Genomic DNA, 13,956 nt, shown 5'->3' with positions numbered 1-13,956 from the left:
CATCTTTTTAGGGAGTTGTCAACTGGAAAGAACATAATAATTCTTAGGAAATCTGTTCCGATTCTCAGTTTGATTTACTCACTTTCACAACAATATCCTTGTTGCCTTCTCTTTCAGAACCTATTTTATGTTTCGCCCGCAAACTACACAGTCAATTCACTTTACAGTATATTCTGTAAAGCGCTTTGAGACTCTCGAAGAAATATATAATAATAATAATAATCCTTGCATTTGATATAGCGCTGTTCACGTCTTCTCGACATCTCAAAGCGCTTCACAGAATAGACTGTAAAGTGGATTGACCGTACAGTTGTGGGCGAAACGCGGCAGCCAATTGCGTACAGCAGTGTCCCACAAACAGTCATGGATTGAAAATGACCAATATATTATTGTTTTGTTTTGGAGGGATTATTATTATTATTATTATTATTATACCATCCGTTTCAATGGCTTCTTTGGTAATTTATTTCACACACAGAACAGGAAGAGACTGTTTAGCCCATTGAGCCTATTACATCAGTTTTAGATTTACCTGTACATAGATTTAATAGATTAGACACTGTAGCATTGATAAATTAATCTCCACAGTAGCATTGATAAATTAAAGGCAAAAGTTGTGATACAGGGAGAGGTCAGAGAAAGATTACTCATTAGCCTTTTCTTACATATCTGTTCAGGAACAGAAGATGCTATAAAGCTCCATGGCTCATTAGGTTCCCTTCCAGGTGAACCGGATACATGAGTGGAAAGTGTTAAGATAAAAGAAGAACGTACGTAAATGTAGAACAGAAAGAAATGGACGGCGATTGAAAGCAAATAAATAATAGCTGTGTTGCGGCTACATATGTGTCCTTTGCACAAAAATCATATAATGTCTTCAGAAACACAGATCCTGTAGTGTTAAATCATGATGGAAACGGATTTTGTGAAACGCGCCGGAGTCTTTATGGTAAAAGTTTTACAATGTTATTTATAGTAAGATCAATGTATAATACATAAAAGCCCAACACATGGTTTCTGCTTTGATCTCCACTTAAACAGACAAGCCTTTGCCATAGGAATTTCTCTTCTGTTGCTCCTCCACACTAACGCTGGGGTCCTCCCAAACAAAGTGTTCCACTCCGGATAGGATACCATCTAGAGAAAATAAATGTGACATTTCATGAGGCAATTTTTCTTTGATTCCATGTGTTTACCTTCCACACATCTTGACCTTTCCTTCGTAATGCGATAGAGATTCATGGGGACTGTCATTCTGCATTGGTTGAGTCATTTGTGAGTTATATCATATCTTTTACAGTGGGGTAAAGTCGAGCTCCAACTGTAAAGGACAAATCCTGTAAAACAGTCACAAAGGGCCGTCTCTATAACCTTCAAAACTCGTTCAAAATTTGCTTATTGTTGGTCACCCAACCTCTGCAAAAAATACATTTATGTAATGTTCTAAAGTTAGACATAGCAGCCCAAAGCCCTTGAGCTTTCTTGACCCATGAAATGTTCTTGTTCATCAAAGAACATCTTAACCATCAGACCCTTTTTAAAACAAGTCACAAAGAACGATGACTGACACTAACTATTAGTCGTTTAGTTTCCCCCATTCACTCTTTTTGTGCAAAATGATTAGTAAAATATTTGAACAGTGATTGCTGTAGGCTTGGAGGAGTTAACAAGTCCAACAATCTGAGGAAGTGGAATTATCATCAGTAAAGACACAGTCACAAAATTAGCATCCAAAGTGAATGTTAGTCTGGTTCACTGACTCATCCAAGCCACGCTGTTAAAAAAAATATATAAAATATAACCTGACTGATAGAACAAAATGTCATGAATTGGCAAGTTACTTATAATTCTGAGAAACTTTCATTCTTAGAAAAGGTAACAATACTAAAGTGCCTTTGTAAGAGGGGCTCCAGTGATGAAGGCTTGTTTTATACAGCTGTCTCCAAAAGTGGCCCTAACAATAGCACTCTCTCGCTCTCTTCCTCTGTCTCTCTCTTCCAAGGGTTCCTGATGATGGCAACAACCCCCTCATGTATTCTAAAAGAGGTAGTCCAAGGAGATAGACGTGTGTCCAATATTATCAATACAGTACAATACTGTACAAGACAGTACTAATTTACATATATATGGTGCCTTTCACGTCAGGAGGATATCTCAGTTGGCAGTCTTGACTTGGTACCTGAGCTGGGGGTGGGAGTCAAGGGAGATAGTCAGTAGGGTAGGATTATACAAATTGCACACCTCTATATTTTAATGTACTGTATATCTGGAAATAGGTAAACAGGATGCATCCTTGGAGTGCGCATTCCACTCCAACAATCTATCTCTGGGATTTCTATGTGAGGTGGGATGCATGGAATTCTCAGTTTGGTTTGGACATTCTTAACACCAAAGCAAGATCACAATTTAATCACTAGCTCTCATGTACAAAACGTGTGAATGACACCACAAAATGCATCTGATTGTGATCTAGCAACACAATGTCACCATTGACAGACTGATGATCTGAAGCCTTGTTTGCAACATGCTTAGTTTGGGAATGAATTCCAAAGGGATTCAAAGTTAAGAGATAATCTTCCAACAGAAACCTGAGAGTACCAGGAGCAAGAGGGATTAGCGTCTACCTGAATACCAACATTGAGCACGCATTGGAGATTATGGTTGTCGACAACAATAAGAGAATGCAGCAAATGTAATTTTCCCATTGATCGATGATCAAGTCTAAGGAAATGGCAATGGGATGGCAAAGTTGCAAAGGAAGGAGATTTCCACTTATAATAATAATAATAATCCTTGCATTTGCTATAAAGCGCCTTATCACGTTGTTGAGACGTCTCAAAGCACTTCACAGAATATACTGTAAAGTGGATTAACTGTATATCTTGTGGGCGAATTGTGGTAAACAGTTGCGTACGCAGTGTCCCACAAACAGTCGTGGATAGAGTGACCTTATTTTTAGGGACATTCCCTCAAGTAAGTGATTCGCCAATCGACTAACAACCAGTCGCCTACTTACTGCTAGGAAAAGAGAGGCGTGTGAAGGAAACTTGCCTAAGGTTTCGCCCCGCCTGGCAATCGAACCTGAATCCTCTCGCTTGCGAGGTGAGCGAGTTAACCACTACGCTACGGACTCCGCTGCTGGATTCCCCCATTTGAAACGAACAGTAGAAGGTCAGTAATGGTAGTGACCTGTGGAGCTCTCCCTCTACTCCCCTGCGGAGGTGAAGGTTGAAAAACAGTCTTTATTTCATTCCCAATAACTATCCACAAAAGGATTTGTTCTTCCTCTTTCTCTAAGCCATTTCTAATCAGAGAACATATCCCCAAGCCTGAGACCTTGACAGCTCTTCAAATCTACTTTTAAAAAAGTCTTAGCCAAACGTCCACTATCCTGTTGCTCCTTAAAGTATAATCCTGGGAACAGACAGACAACGTGATTGTCATTTGACACTAAGGTCAGGCCAGCAGGACAGTATTATTTCTATTCTTTTATGTGAGCTTGAAACCTGGGAATGTTTCGAAACCTGTGGAATCATGAGGTCAGTCAGATTTAGTATCACATTTCCTAATACCTCACATTGTTTTTATATTGGCTACAGCACACCTAGGTTTCTGTATTTTGGGTTGTCCGTCCATTCACTCGTTCCTGTCATGTTGAAACTGAACTATTTGGACTCAGAAGGTCGTAGGTTCAGTCCTATGAGTGCGTGAGTTAGATGCTCTCAGCTAGAATGACAGGAGGGGAACGACAATTGGCTTCAGTGCTCCAAGTTTAGTGAAGGAGAATCAGTCAGGATTAGCGTTTCTGATTGCTACTCAAAATCCTCTGTTGATAAGTACAGTGTATAGGTGTATTCGTCAGGTAAAGATAGGGTTAGTCTCAGCTTGATGCTTGACACCCCCCAAACAGTCAAAGAGTCTGCCAATCTCACGGTCTGGGTTTACCAGCCTAAGCACTCTACACCATCAGTCGTCAGAGAGCAGGGAACAACACTAAGGAAAGTGAAGACATAACACATCTGGAGAAATTGATCACTGGAGAGAGTGAAACACAACTCACTCCATGTGGTGACTGTTTTACCCCCACCCCCACCCACACACACACACACACACACCCACACACACATACGCACATTTCAGGCACTTGTAAAAAGGCAGCAAAACAAGGTTAGCATTCAGCGTTCGAATCAGCACTGACACCAATCAAAGTCCATCAATGACAACGTCGCACTGTAAACAAATAAGCAACAAATAGTTTCCCCCGGAGAAGCATCTTTTCCAGAATTCAGAAAAACCTTTGTGTTTGTTCGGGTCTCTCTCTCTCTCTCTCTCTCTCTCTCTGTCTCTCTCTCTGTGTCCTGGTAACTTGACCTGAGTGAGTTACACATTTTCTCCCTTTTCCGCTATAAGTCAATACAAGCAGCAAATTCTCCAACTCTCTAGACGCTGAAGGTTACTTGATGCATTTTATCGTTTGATTGGCACCTTTTACTTCAAGCAAATCAGGTTCAATAAGAGAAATTGTAAAGTGAGGGGCAGCATTTGCCCGGGGGCAGTAAAGGAGTTTCAAGTGTTGAGTGTGGACGTAAACATAGGATTGAAATACATATGGGAGGTCAAACCTGGCATGTGCTTATTTGCATAAACTAAGTGTCTCTCTCTCGGCTTGAATCTATTTTTATTCGTTTTTTTCAAACCCCAAGTTTGAAACAAACAAAAAGTCCCAAATAGAGAAGAAAAATAATGAAACTTATTTGTTTTATTTGTTTGTTTGTTTGCTTGTTAATCTCTGTTTCTTTGGTCTGGACTCAATCAACCCTTCTCAGTGAAAAAGCTATCAAGTCAATTCTGCCACTCTGTGTGGGTCCAGGGCAAAAGGAAGTGTGGGACGACTTGATAATCCTTCAGGTTCCATCCTGAATCGAATCAGATTAGCTGAAATCGTCTCGGGGGAAATCAGATGCTGACATTTTGCTCCCACTCTGTGCCCTTTCCCTCCTCCCCAAGAATGGGATTTATAGAGTTTAGCTGATCCTGGCCGGGCAGCAGTCCAGCCTCTACACTTGGTCTCAGTGCCAATTCTCTCCCCATCCCATCCCACCCCGCCTCGCCGACAGGGAGAAAAGAGACTAAATAAAATCAGTCAGGATTCCCGTCCCTGATTGTTCTCCGGTGATCCATTCCTGAAGGTGTGGTTTTGAGTGAGGACAGGACCTGACCTGCTGAACAATCTGTTCACAATCACTCACCAAATTGGAAATGGACTTCATATCCCTTTCTGCCTCAGGAGGAAAGGGACCCTTTTTGAATGCTAATGCACACTCCTTGCAGTAGCATATATACAGTAATGTCCATCTTCCCACGACTAAACCCCCTTAGTCTCCACTACTCTTGACTCCATCCCCCAGCTTGGATGCAAACCCTTCACTGTCCAGGGCTTTGGGACGTCCTCCCGACATGAAAGGCGATTATAAATGCAATTTACTGCTGCTGTTATATGTAGCAGTGGTACCCTCTGGGAATATGTCAGGCACCAGTCTCTCAGTCAACAAACAAAAACAGAAGTACACTCAGCAGGTCAAGCAGCATCTATGTAGAAAGGAAAGTGAGTCAACGTTTTGGGTCCATGACCCTTCGTCAGAACTGGGGCACATTGGGAGGGAGAGGCTTTTAAGGGCTAACAGAGAAGGGGATGAGGCAGGGCAAGGAAGACAAAGGAGATAATGGAGTAGAGTACAGAGCAAGATTGGTTAAAGAGGCGTTAATGATGCAAAAAGTAATAGTAAAGCAAATAGCGCAACCCGTTGTGAGGAAAAAGGGAGAGAGATAAGGTAGGGAATTGGTTGGGTTGTACAGGGGTGTCTGTCTGAGTTGTGTAGGGGGCGAGTCATTGTACGCTTTCAGCTAGTATAGGATTAGCATGAATACTGCCTCAAATTAAATTTAATTAAATTATAGCAAGGGAAGGGGTTCATGCCAATGGTCTGGGAATGGATTCAAGCCCAGGAGCCAAGTTGTAAGTCACGTCGATTGCTTCTATCTAACCTCATTTTAAAGACCTGGATTGTATCTTCCCCCTCAGTCATTTTCTAACAAGAAAGTGTTCAGTTCCGCAATCGTCTCCTGACAACTTACAGACCAGGAACATTCATGATCCCTTGGCTATATGATAATTGTTGGATTTCCCCTCAGAAACATGGAGTGAAAAGTGGGGTCTAAAAACACTGCGATATATCAAATGCAAATATTACCATTATTATTATATATTGCCCTTCACCCAGGATAGCGTCCCAAAGTGCTTGACCAGTCTACAACCTCGCTCATATAAGTTAGGCGGTCAGACAGGCAGACGATCAGCTTCCTGTGAAGTTGCGAGACACGGCTTATTATCTTTCTCTTCAATAAAATTCTTCAATTTCATGTAGAAGTCAACTGCTGAAGAAAACTGCTGAGAGAGACGTTCTTCAAACAAGATAGTCAAAATTCCACATCAGCAGACAAGGAAGGAGCCTAGGGAGAAAACTGACAGGGGAAAAAAAAAGAACTCATGCAAAATTGCTTTTTAATTAAAAGCAATTTCAAGTTAATAATTAAGAAAGTGACCCAAGGCAAGTCGTGAGTTGCTGTAAAATGGTTTCATTGAAGATGGAGTTTCTCCCACAGAGACTTCAAACCGCTCTATTTTTGTTATAATTATTATAACACAACAATCTTACACACATCCTTCCAACTTCCTCCAATTATCGCCCTCACTGTGAGAAAACAGTGACTGAGCTACTCTCTACTCCCGTCGCTGTACACTTTTACACCATTGTGAACTTATTTGGACGTGTTTTAAAAAGTGTCAGGGATCCTAGACAAGTGACAGCCCACATTGGCCACTGAGCCACACAGTCAGGCAGGTCTCTGGTCTGTGTTGAGTTAGTTGACCTCAAGTTACAGGAGCAACAGGGCTGCTCAAATTGGCTTCTCAATGGTGCTTTGGGGTCTCTCTCTGGTTAGCAGACAGAGGGAACAACACTGAATCCTAGGAAGAGGGAATGAAACGTTTCCCGTTCCTTACTGTCCAGTGTGAATATCAGACAAGGGCAGGATTAACCTCATCTAGGCTCTTCTCTTCCCCTCCTCTCCTATGGTTAAATAGCCTGCTAATACTCACTGTGTGGATGATGCTTGTCCAAGGCAAGCTCCTGGGGAAAGCTTAAACCAGCACAACACAAGGTCCAGGGTGAAGAGGACAGAAAATGAAGATTAAAATGGTCATAATTTGGAGACCGGCTCGGGTCCAAATACCTGAATGTCCAGCACCTTGGGACATCCTGCCAACATGAAACAATTGGGGTACAATGCAAACGGCATTTTGTATTGTATTGAATAATGAGTCATTGATGCGTATAGATCTAAATAGACTGTGGGCGAGCACAACTGGTTGGGACACGTAAAATAATGTAATTTTACACATGAAAAGCAAAATTCAGATAATCAGCGTAATGAAGAGACCTATTAACAATTACTCTACCCCAACGTTAGAAAATAATTCATGTTCCAAGGATAGACCCGCCGTGGAAAAAGGGGATTCAGCCTGAATTTCAAAAAGTGTTTTATTGTTTTCCCCTGACAGTCGAAAGAGACTAATACTCAATTCCTCCACGTAATGCTCCCTCTGATTGCACTGGGTACACGGGAATCCAGCAGTAATATTGTGGAAAAGAGGGTCCCCAGGGTTGTCGAAAATGAAGTCATTTGAGAGTACTGTCCTAGCTGGCTCATTGCGTTACTGACTGCAGTTGAAGATCAGTTAATGAAAAAAGGAAGAATGGATTTTCTCTCAAATTACAATATGCTTATTGGCTCTGGATCAATTGCATATGTCAAAAGCTTTCAATTAACTAGTTAATTTAGCAGTTAAGACTCATGGTAGCATCAGAAATGTATCCCACAGTCACTTGGGTACTAAGGTCATTGCACAGATGAATGGAACCATTTTACCTCTTTGAAGTCACAGTCTGAAATGATATTTTTTAGATATATTACATCCCGATCTTGCTAGGAGTATTTATTTATTTTTTGGAAAAGGTTTTTTGTTTAATTGGATATGTTACGATTTATAGAGTTGTTTTGAAGTGAAGTTTTTGCTATCTGCAGGGTGAAGGCTGTTACTAACATTGTAAGAGAGACTGAAAAGGCCATTTGGTTCATCAAGGCTACTCCATCCACTATCCGTGCAACACTACATCAGCCTGGGTTACTTCCCCTCTCTCCCTCACACATTCACTCCTCCACTACTTTCTACTACTTTCCGTCTAAAGCCACAAGTCAAGTGGCACTCGAGAATATCTATTACCCTTCCATGTTTAACCCTGGCTTCCGATAATCCCCAAATTGTGTCTCTGGAATATGGGGGTAACTCTGTCTATTAATATCCCAGGTTGTTAGTCTGGCTCAGTCGGTAGCACTCTTGCCTCTGAGTCAGAAGATTGTGGGTTCACAATTTGTATTTGTAGGCAAACCTGGCAGACAATTTGAGCACAGCAAATTACCAATAGATTCCGTGAAGCTCCTTAAGACCTTTTGATGATGTGTTGAGGTGCTACATTAAATGCAAGGATTATGATATGAAAATCTAATATCTAATCTTGCTCGATCTCATTAATGTTTTTGTTCCTGCAAATTTTACACATACAGCAACTTCATCTGCACTCTTAAACATTTTGAAGATCTGTATCATTCCTTGTTTCTCCAGTAAAAGTAATTTCGGCTCTTGGAGTCATTCCATAGCTGGGAATGCTCCAAAAATATATGAAAATCTCAACCTCAAAAGAGTAACTTCCCCTCTTGCCAATTATGGCTTCCCATTTCCCACAATGAGCATCTTATGTTGTGGAGTTTGATTGCTTGTTCACTGTTTATGGGCTTGTACTCAGTAGGAGCAGTTTCGGGCTGCACTGAACACATTTCGTGTTAGACCATTATAACTAACAGAAGCAGGACAGTTGCTATTTCTTACCACCTAATGAGTTGGATTGCTCATCCCTAGCTCAAACCTCACTGACTAGGTTTGCTGGACGATCCATTAGCCTGTGGGAAGTCTCTGACGTATCCAATGGTAGGCCAGTACAATCTGTCGCCACTCTCTGCTGTCTCAGCCACTAACTTCATGAGATACTGTTTACAGTCAGTCACCTTTATCATGTTAACATAGAAAAACAGAGTACATTTAAAACTCTGATTTCATTAAATCCACTTTTAAAACTACGACTTGTCTAAGTCGAAATAGTCATTCAGATTTCTCCAGGCAAACACAGCAGCTGACATTCCGATGGGCCAATCCATTAAGGCATTGTTCCCCATTGATTCCCGTTACCTAGAATACCTGACCCTGTAACATCTAATATTACAAGATTACAACATTATATTTTCAAGAAATTGGTGGTATCCTTGCACACCGAGTCTTGCCCTAGCTTTCCCAATACAATACAAACAAGATTTGTGTAAATTCAGTAATAATCAAGCTAGACATTGGCTCTGAAGAACACAGTATTGAAATGTATTCAATTGTATTACGCCATGTTCTATAAGTTTCTACAAGAACGAGACAAAACTTTCTGAAAGTAATACCGACATGTGTGACACTGTGAAAATGAACGCAAGCTTAGTTATTCTTGGCATTGAGAGTGCCACAGGATCCAGGATCACTGTGCGCTTTGTGAAAGAAAAACAAAGTCTAGTTTCAGAATTAGGATAATATTCTAATACAGTATGTAAGAATGAATGGCTGGAGGAAGTGTGCGTTTCACTAATTTCCTATCTAGGAAGTCTGATTTGAAGTGAAATGAGGATATCCTGTACAGACTAACATGAAATTTTACTGCTTCTCCTGGAGATGCTGGCTCTGGGCTGGGGAGCTGGGCTCGATAGAGAAGAGAGATCAGCTTTAAAGAGATTCAGGAGATAAGGGAGAGACACATTATCCTCTTAAAAGGAACTCTTTCCATCAGCCCTGGAGGGTTTTCGTACACAATGTACATCTATTAATAATAACATAATAATAACAATCCTTGCATTTGGTACAGTGCCTGTCACGTGGAGAGGACGTCCTAAAGCGCTTCACAGGATATGCTGTGAATAAGAGTAATAATACTTACATTTGATATAGAACCTTATCACGTGGTGGAGACATCTCAAAGCGTTTCACAGAATATACTGTAAAGTGAACTGACTGTATATTTTGTGGGCAAAACAAAGTGAAGTGACTGTGTATTTATGGGCCAGCAAGGCAGCCAATTTGCGCACAGAAATGTCCCACAAACAGCCATTTTGTCATTAAATTGAATATTAGTAAAACCAGGTAATGGAGAATATTTCCTTTTTAATAGCCAGTGTGCAATCATCCACTAGTGCTTAAATTTACCAACCTTGGCCAGTGCCAGCTTACAATATTATTGATATGTGGGATTATTAAAGAATCATAGACTCTTAAAATCACAGAAGGCCATTTGGCCATTGTGACTGTGCCAGCTCTCTGAGCTACACATTAAATTAAATTGAATTAATAGCAAATTAAGAGGAAGCAGAAGGTAATGATTGAACGCCAAAGGGTGTTTTGGAGGCTCAGAGGCCAGCAGACCTCTATAATTGTCTGCTTGGCTTCAGTGATGGTTTGAGACTTCACAGTGGGACAGGGTCCAGCTCCATTTAGACAGTGTTCCTATCTGTTTCCCCTCCGTCCAAAATGTTGTGAAAGAAAAAACCAAGTTTAATTTCTGAAATTAGATAACAACCACAACAACTCGCTTTTACAGCAACAACTTGCTTTTATATAGCGCCCTTCACACAGGGTAGCATCCCAGAGAGCTTCACAGTGGCAGAGACCGACAACGAGTCAAGGGGGAGAGGGAGTGGGGAGGTGACCATAAACACGATCAAAAAGGAAAGTCTTGAGGCGGGATTTGAAGGTGGGGAGGGAGGGAGCAAGGCGGAGGGATTGAGGGAGAGAGTTCCAGAGTTTTGGGATGTAGTGGTTGAAGGCTCAGATGACGGAGCGGAGGGGACGAGGGACAAACAGGAGGCCGGAGCCAGTCGAGCGGAGGCAGTGGGTGATGGAGTGGGAGGATAGGTAAGGAGGTGTGAGGTAATGAAGTAAATGTTGGGAATGGATAGTGAGAGGAAGTCTGATGGCTCGCAGCATAGAATACGTTCAGGCAAAGCTTCGCCAACTACTTTTATGTGCGTCTCTGCAATTTTCTGCTTTCTTCTACACACCTAAAAATAGTCTCATCAGGAGACACCAGGATGTACAGGATGCCCTCGATTTGTACACCCACTTGATTAATATACAGAGTGAAAAGCTGGGGGCCCAGGATGGATTTGGCAGGGTGTATAGTTTTACGTCAGGCTAGTTTGGCTGAGAGGAAATCCACAGCTGATTGGAAGTTTCCGATGAGTCCATTGATATCCAGGCACATTGAGAAGCTGCATCTGAGGGCAGCGCCTGGGGGAAACATCATCTGCTCTCGGAGCTGCTTACCTCAATCAAGGTTTGAGAAGTCCAGACATAGGTACACAAAGCTGCCTTGAAATTTATTGTTTGTGGGTATAAAGATTTTACAGAACAGGCACTGTAAATATCTAGCCAACAAAAGCATTTTTGTGAGTAAGTGGGACTTAATTCTTTTCATTTCCTTCTTCTTTTATTCCGTCTTTCAATTACACAAACCAGGGAACAAGCTCTAGTTTCATGTAAAGCCCAGTTTGCTCCTCCGTAGCTTTCCTTACTCTTAACCCCTTCTACCCCAGAGAGCCCAAAGTAATAAGATGTCCCTGGATCATCATACCCTGACTTGCTCCAGTCACGCTCTCATTCCCCTTCCCCCAATTCCCCACTTAAACTGCCCTCTTCCCTTAATGATGCTGATTCATAGTGGGGTTCAATCACACACTTATTAGTCATCCTCAGGGTGCCAAATGCTCATTTTTACTGTGTGAGCCTATCTAGTGAGTTTTGGTAGGATATGAAAGCATAATGAACATTTGTACTCTTCTGCCTCCCACCTCCACACACACACACCCACACACACAGTACAAAAGCATTGTGTCGAGTGGAATATTTACTTATCCCTTATAAGGATTCAGAAAACAGTTTTGAGCTAACCACAGATTCATATAAATACACAATACAGCTGCTTCGCTGTGGTCTGGCAAAAGCAAAAATGTGTAGGAGGACAACTGGAGGCTTGTGAGGATAATATGCCGGTAAGGAAGGCAATGGGTTGGCAGGGAGGCCACCAGAAGCATCCAGAGGACACGAGGAGGATAGGGAGGGGAACAGGGAACCTCAAGAGTTACCAGGGGAGTATTGGGAATCTGAGGAGCACTTGGAGGGTAGGAGTCGTGTAGCTCAGTGGTTAGAGCACTCGCCTTGCACGCAGACCCCTGGGTTCAATTCCAGGCAGCGCAAAACCTTGGGCAAGTTTCCTTACTCCACACGCCTAATAAAAATCCCTCCAAAAAAAAAATTAGTCATTTTCAATCCACGACTGTTTGTGGGACACTGCTGTGCGCAATTGGCTGCCGCATTTTGCCCACAAATATACAGTCAATTCACTTTACAGTCTATTCTGTGAAGCACTTTGAGACATCGAGAAGATGTGAAAAGCACTATATCAAATGCAAGGATTATTATCATTATTATTATTATTATAGGATGGGCACCAGACAGTTCAGTGAAAAATGGAACAAATTTCTTTTACATCCCCTCCAAGAATTTAACCTACAATTTTAGAATCTTACAACTAATGCCATCGTTCAAAGAGAATCAGTGATCGAAATCCGAACTCCACCAGAGGTAGGGATCAGACAGGAAAATTCAGACAAGTTGTTGGCGTATCCCAATTATTTCAGCTCAATAGAAAGTCAGCAGCCATTAACTCTGGATGGCATAATACAAGGCATAATACATTGGTTCAGTCATAGCTGAAAAAAACTATCCAGGCAGCCTCCTGTTCCAGGGATTTCTATGCTCCATTTACTCCAGAAGCAGGTGGTAAGTACAGTTTAACCATTGATGATATAACACTCTCCTTTACATCAGTGGAGCCGAATGTGACAACTGGTCAAGACTAATTTCCTCCAAGATCACACGGCTTCTGCAACCTCTTAAAGACGGCAATGATTATGATGACAATTATGGAGCTGATAAAGAAAGAGAGACACACAGAGAGGAAAATTCCCACACAATAGATGGCTTGTCAGGCTTTCTGTATTGGTATTGAATAGCTCATTTTCAGCGGGCTCCCTCAGGCCTGCTACTTTACGCTTTAGGTTCACTAACTGAATTTCTCTTGGGAACAGCCTCAAAGAATGTGTTACCAAATGTACCCATACTAGTTCCTCCCACAATTCAGAGTCAAGTAATACAATATAACCCAACAGCGAAAGTAGCTCTAAATGCCATCATGTTTAATTAAAACTCACTTTCACTGCGGGTAATGTCAAAGATGTGGTATCTCACCTCCGTGCTCTTTATAATTCCGTCCAAATTATTTGATTGGCCAGACACGTGTTGTGTTGAGTTATATTCTTCGTTTCTGAAAAGATAACGGAGCAATTTAATTACTTTCAGAATGCTACACAAAATAGCCAGGTAAGATATGGTGATGGAGATGATGAAAACACCTGTAAACTTGTCAGGATCTCGCCGTGTGCGGCCTTTTATCTGTTGGGCAGCCATCCATGTCCATTAAATCCAGTCTGCATTTTTGCTCTGATAGCACTGACAACCTGTGAAAGGCTGATGAAAACATCCGAACAGGGCGCCGTTCGATAACACAAAGCCACGAGTAAATCAGCCCAATTAACAAACCAGCCGTTTATCAGTCTGAATGTTAATTACTCTTTTAAATGGTTCTGTTGTCAAGGATGTGACAGGGTCTCTCCACTGCAAGCTTGAGGTGAGAG

At 41.7% G+C, this 13,956-nt stretch overlaps 1 long non-coding RNA gene across 1 annotated transcript; it reads right to left on the bottom strand.

Annotated features, from left to right (window-relative positions):
- Positions 1-1,035: 1,035 nt before the first annotated feature.
- Positions 1,036-13,727, bottom strand: LOC103176671. Its single transcript, XR_487617.1, has 3 exons — positions 13,675-13,727; positions 13,511-13,586; positions 1,036-1,137 (listed from the first exon to the last, which is right to left on the bottom strand). It is a non-coding gene; the product is annotated as an uncharacterized LOC103176671 (long non-coding RNA).
- Positions 13,728-13,956: the final 229 nt, after the last annotated feature.

This window comes from Callorhinchus milii, unplaced genomic scaffold, assembly GCF_018977255.1.
Source record: "Callorhinchus milii isolate IMCB2004 unplaced genomic scaffold, IMCB_Cmil_1.0 Scaffold12, whole genome shotgun sequence".
NCBI classification, from domain to species: domain Eukaryota; kingdom Metazoa; phylum Chordata; class Chondrichthyes; order Chimaeriformes; family Callorhinchidae; genus Callorhinchus; species Callorhinchus milii.
The sequence above is the reverse complement of the archived record's forward strand: the minus strand, read 5'-3'. Positions and strand labels throughout refer to the sequence as shown.